This window comes from Neomonachus schauinslandi, chromosome 1 (assembly GCF_002201575.2).
Source record: "Neomonachus schauinslandi chromosome 1, ASM220157v2, whole genome shotgun sequence".
Lineage (NCBI taxonomy): Eukaryota > Metazoa > Chordata > Mammalia > Carnivora > Phocidae > Neomonachus > Neomonachus schauinslandi.
Window position 1 is genome coordinate 18,484,358 of NC_058403.1, and position 6,409 is coordinate 18,490,766.

Consider the following 6,409-nt stretch of genomic DNA (forward strand, 5'->3'; position numbering starts at 1 on the left):
TTTAGGTTTCCTTAGGGCATGTGCCTGGCACATGGCAACATTCAACAAATATTTGTTGAATAAATGAACACAACAGGATAAAAACAAATTCTTGTACATCATGGTTTTCTGTGGAAAACCACAAGAAAAAAAAATGTCTTCTGAGTCTCAGCACTAGAAAGTGACCATGAAGTATCAGGAATCTAATGAGATTCTTCTTTTACAAGATCCTTAAAATATCAATGCTCCTATCATGAGGTATGAGGTTGAAGACTAGATGCCTCAATGCTGTGTGATTCGTTATTTAACATTACTTGTAGATTGAGAATTTTGCCAGAGATTATAAACCCTTTATAAAGATTAATGTGATTTTAAAAACCTTTCTATTAAATGTGAAATTTACCTTCTTGGGCTGCCTGTCACCAAATGGCAGTTCCTACTAAGGAATTATGTCTTATGGGTCAACATGTGTTTTCCTATAAATGAAGTAATTCCTCCACCTTCAAATCTCCCCTGCCCAGACCAAATATTTTTTCTACCTACACTGCTTTGATGCTTGTATTTCAGATTTACCAACTCCTTTAGCTTAAGGCATTGAAGAATGATCTTAATATCACCTGTTTTTATTTATTTACTTATTTATATATATTTTTAAAGATTTTTTAAAAGTAGGCTCCATGCCCAACGTGGAGCCCAGTGTGGGGCTTGAACTCATGACTTTGAGTTCAAGACCTGAGTTGAGGTCAAGAGTCGGACACTTAACTGACTGAGTCACCCAGGTGCCCCTAAAGATTTTATTTTTAAGTAAACTCTACACTCAACATGGGGCTTGAGCTTACAACCTGGAGATCAAGAGTAGCATGCTCTACCAACTGAGCCAGCCAGCCGCCCCAATATCACCTGTTTTTAATCATCATTTCACCTTAAGATAGAGTAGTCTAACACAGTAGTTAGCCAGTCACTCTTCAGATTTCTTTTCTTTTTTTTTTTTAAGATTTTATTTATTTATTTGAGAAAGTCAGAGATAGTGACAGAGAGCATGAGTGGGGAGGAGAGGGAGAAGCAGGCTCCCCGCCGAGCAGGGAGCCCCATGCGGGGCTCGATCCCAGGACCCTGGGATCACGACCTGAGCCGAAGGCAGACGCCTAACCGACTGAGCCACCCAGGTGCCCCCACTCTTCAGATTTCTAAGAGGTCAGAACACAGGAGAGATATGATTGTATAATGGTAAGGAGTAAAATAATGCCTAGAGGGCAGCACATTTATGAAGACTGTTCAGTATGAAATATAAAAGTTACTCCTTCCCAAAATTGTCTGGAGAGCCCTAAAACAGCATTTAAAAATATTAGAACATCCTAATGTCAGTTACACCAAAAACCTGAGCTGAAAACTGAGAATGTGCTGAGAATAGCAGTGATACTAATAAAATTGTTCTTGTTTTAAGCCATTATGTTTTGTGATAGTTAATCAGCAATAGATTGCCAGAACAGAATCGCTAAAGATTAAATGGATATTAATGAAAACAAAGTCAAATGGTGAGATTCTCTTTTAAAATTAAGGAAGTTAAAAGGAGAAATACGGAAGACATCTTGAGGCAGAATAGTTTATAAATCATCAAAATTTGACTTGTAACCTGGTAAATATTTTTAAAAGAAATAATGTGTTAAACAGAAAGGGAGTTGGTCAGCCTGGCATAAGAAAGAATAAAAAAAAGAATTCATGAAGTACACTTTGGCAGAGAATTCTAGGGAAAATTTGTTCCCAAGTTTTTCCCTGTGTAATACTAGTTGTTGAAATCATAGCATTATTCTTTGCTTGATGCCATTGAACATCTTGTTTAAATCAACCCCCACTTACTCTGAATTCATTTTCACTAAGCAATATTTTGATTATAATTTGATTTCTGATATAGCTTTACAAGGAAGGAATGCTTTGGCTAGAGGACCCCTTGGCAGTTGTATCTCTCATCATAATTAATGTTTTTTTCCTCTGGTGTGTACAGAAGTCTCCCGAATCTAGTTTGTATGTTACAATTCCCAAGTTTGACTAAGCCGGGGACACTGGGAAGATTGAGTTTTCAAAGAGACAAGACTGAGCAATGGAGTTTGGGCTCTGGTGGCCTCCCCAAGGCTGCTGCCACTTGGAGGCGTCCTCCTGGCCTCACCACTTGTGGGGACAGTGTGCAAGAGTACCCGGGAAGAGGGCGCCTGGGTGGCTCAGATGGTTAAGCGTCTGCCTTTGGCTCGGGTCATGATCTCAGGGTCCTGGGATCGAGTCCCGCATCGGGCTCCCTGCTCCTTGGGAGCCTGCTCCTCCCTCTGCCTCTCTCTCTCTCTCTGTCTGTCATGAATAAATAAATTAAAAAATCTTTAAAAAAAAAAAAAAGAGTACCCGGTAAGATGTGTGGCACAGAGTAGTGCCCCAAAAACATTAGTTTCCATCCCCAAGTGTTTTCTCTGACAGTTTATACAAAGAAGAAGCAGAGCAGAAGGAAAAAGAGAGCAGTTTGCAGAAGGAATGCTTTATTGACATATTAAGCTCTGATAGAAATCTCTCCTGTGATGACATATTGTGCCTTGTCAGGTGTTACAGTTAATTGTATGTGTCAAGTTAACTGGTTCACAGGGTGCCCAGACATTTGGCCAAACATTATCCTGGGTGTATCTCTGGGAGTGTTTCTGGATGAGATTAACATTTGAATTGGTAGACTGAGCGAAGCAGATTGCCTCCCCCACCCCATGTGGGTGGGCCTCATCCAATCAGTTGAAGGCCTTGGTAGAACAAAAGTTTGGCCCTCCTGCACAAGAAAGAACTCCTTATGCCTGAAAGCCTTTGAGCTGAGGCAACAGTTTTTTTTTTTTTTTTCCCTTGCTTTCAGACTCTAACTGAAACATCAGCTCTTCCTGGGTCTTGGGCCTGCCAGTATTCAGACTGGGACTACATACACCATCAGCTCTCCTGTGGTCTCCAGCTTGTGACTGAAGATCTGGGAACTTGTCAACCTCCATAATCATGTGAGCCATTTTCTTGTACTAAATCTCTTTCTCTGTCTATATACATCTGATTGGTTCTGTTTCTTTGGAGAACCCTGACTAAATAATTGAGTGTCTTCATCAAATGGCATATTACCAGAAAATTTTACTTTTGCCTATGAATTAGGTATTTTAATGTATTTACTGGCAGGGGAAAAATATTTCATCTAAACTAGATTTTCTGTGACTTGGTGTGAATGTGTTTCCTATTTTTTTTTTTCTTTAATGAGACTACATCCCATCTCATTAATGCTTGTCAAATTTATTCTCAGTAATGGAAAATTATATGCAGTAATGAACTTAAAAATTTGGTGTACTCTGTGGTATATCTTGCCTGGTTGGTTTTATTTGTGATGCTGCCCCATTTCCTTTAGCTTAACAGGCTCTTTCCTCAAATCCCCAAACTCAAATCTGACTCATCTCTCCACTGAACCACCCACTACAATGTCAACAGCTCCACGACTTGCAAGTCCTTCCAAAGTGTTTTAAAGAATGATTTATTAAAGGAAAATATACATCAACAAGTAGATATACTCCACCACAGCAGCATGGGACCATTCATTAATTCCACAAGCATTTTTTTAAGCAACTACCAATGCACCAAACTGGAGAAAGAAAGATGAAATAAACACAAACCATTTCCTTAAAGAGGGAAGATATATACAGGCTAAGAGGGAAAGAAAGTACTGGATGTTTATTGAGCATCTGTACTTTATCAGGTAGGTAGTCCATTAGGGGCTTTACAATGGATCTTCACAGCAGCTCTCTGAGGTAGGTACTCACTTGTGTATGAGAACACTTAGGGTCAGAGAAGTCCTCATTTGTGTATGAGAACACTTAGGGTCAGGGAAGTCCTCCTACTAGGAGAAATTATAACTAGCATTCACTGAGCCTCAGTGACAGAGCAGAGTTCAATCCCACCTCTTTTTTCTTCATTTTGTTGCTTTGTTCTAGATTGACACTGTGTGTTATGATAGCCACATGTGGCTATTGAACACTTGAAATGTGGCTAACCCAAATTGAGAAGAATTCCAAGGATAAAATACAAGCCGGATTTCAAAGACTTAGTATGAAAAAGAATGTAAAATATCTCATTAATAGTTTTTATATTGATTACATGTAGAAATGATAATATTTTGGATATAATGATTTATTAGTCAGTTTTCCAGAGGAACAGGACCCATATTATTTCTTTGCCTGTCTATCAACAAAGACAGAGAGACAGGAGAGGGAGAGGTGGGTATTTAAGCAATTGGCTTAAACACTTGTAGGGGCTGGCAGGTCTGAAATCTGCAGAACAGGCTGGTAGGCTGAAATTCAGGTAAGAGTTGATATTGCATTCTTGAGTCTGCAGGGTAGACCAGGGAGGTTGGAAACCCAGGCAGTGTAAGGGATTGAATTGTTGCCCCACCCCAGCCCCTGCCACCAATTCATATGTTGAAGCCCTAATCCCTATTGTGAACATATTTGAAGATAAGGCCTTTAAGAGGTAATTAAAGTTAAATGGAGTCATAAGGGTGGGTCCCTACTCTGACTGGTGTCCTTATGAGAAAAGTAAGAGACATCAGTGATGCATGAGCACAGAGAGACAGCCATGGGAAGACACAGCAGGAAGGTGGCCCTCAGCAAGCCAAGGAGACCCCAGGAGAAACCAAACTGCCAAAACTTGACCTTGGACTTCCAGCCTCCAGAACTAAAATTTCTATTGTTTAAGCCACCCAGTCTCTGATATTTTATTATGACAGCTCTAGGATGAGTTCTTTGGGAAACCTCGGTCTTTTCTTTTAAGGCCTTAAGCTGATTGGATAAGGCCCACCCATAGAATGGCGGGTAATCTGCTTACTTAAATCTGATTTTTTTTTCAAAGATTTATTTATTTATTTGAGAGAGAGAGAAAGAGAGAGAGGGCATGTGAGCAGGAGGAGGGGCAAAAGGAGAGGGAGAGAGAGAAAGAATCCTCAAGCAGATTCAGTGCTGAGCCTGGAGCTGGATGCAGGGCTTGATTCCAGGACCCCGAGATCATGACCTGAGCCCAAAACAAGAGCTGGCCGCTTAACCGACTGAGCCACCCAGGCGTCCCTTAAATCTACCGATTTAAATGTTAATCACATTGGCCTTTTGGCTAAGATCAAGTGTAGTATCTGTTCTTATGAGTTAATCGTGTCTAAAAAATTTTTTCACAGCAACATCTGTGTTGGTGCACGACTGAACAATTGGGCACCATAGCCTAGCCACAATGACACAAAATTAACCATCACACTTGGGCTCAATAAAATATACTATTAAAATCATTTTTTTTTTTTTTTTTTAAAGATTTTATTTATTTGACAGAGAGAGACACAGCGAGAGAGGGAACACAAGCAGCGGGAGTGGGAGAGGGAGAAGCAGGCCCCCCACGGAGCAGGGAGCCCGATGCGGGGCTCGATCCCAGGACCCTGGGACCATGACCTGAGCCGAAGGCAGACGCTTAACGACTGAGCCACCCAGGCGCCCCTATTAAAATCATTTCTACCTGTTTCCTTTTGCTTTTAATATGTGCCTACTAGAAAATTTCAAATTGTGTATGTGGCTCACATTTGTCACTCACATTACATTTCTGTTGGACAGCACTGCTTGAGACATTTATGAAAATAGATAACAAGTTTCATGAAGGACACATGCGCAGGGTGCCATGGGAGCATGGAAGAAATACGTTGACATCCGCTTGGGGCTGTTAAGGAGGGCTTTGGAGAGGTGGTGAGGTGATTAAAGCACTAATTCTGGAGCCCAAATGCTTGGGTTTGAATCTTTGCTCTGCCAACTCACTAGGTGGGTGGCCCAGTGCAAGATACTTCCCCTCTCTGTGCTTTTCTTCATCTGTAAAGGGAGGGCAGTAATTAAGCCCTGTGCAAGGGGTCATTGTGAGGGTTAAATGAATTTATACATTTTAGCATTACAACAGTACCTGGGACAGGGAACCTCCTCAAATATTAGTTACAGAGGGTCATGCTTGAACAGAATCAGGACAGAGGAGGGGCTGGACAGACCCCGAAGGGCTTATGGAAAAGGGATGAATTTCCAATGAGGGGAGCATCAAACCCTCTTCTTTGGGCTTCATTTACTGTTTTACCACAGGGAAATCAGCTGCAGGCCCAAATTAGTCTATTCTGTGGCTTAGAGGTTGGCCAACTTGCACTGACTTTCTACATCATTCAGTGAATAACTGGCATACACTCAGCAAGGTGCCTTTTGGTCCTCATTGTACCTGATCTCAGCAGCACTCAGTTGTGCTGACCACAGCCTTTTTTTCCAGAACACTGGATTTTTAGCATGATTGTCTCCTGGTTTTCTCCCACCTCCGTGGGTGCTGCACCTTTGACTCCTTTGCACAGTCAGTCCTCTTCTGGACAAGCTCTGTC

The 6,409-nt window shown here is 41.3% G+C and overlaps 1 pseudogene; it reads left to right on the top strand.

The window, feature by feature from the left end:
- Positions 1-5,115: 5,115 nt before the first annotated feature.
- Positions 5,116-5,202, top strand: LOC123326855 (annotated as a pseudogene).
- Positions 5,203-6,409: the final 1,207 nt, after the last annotated feature.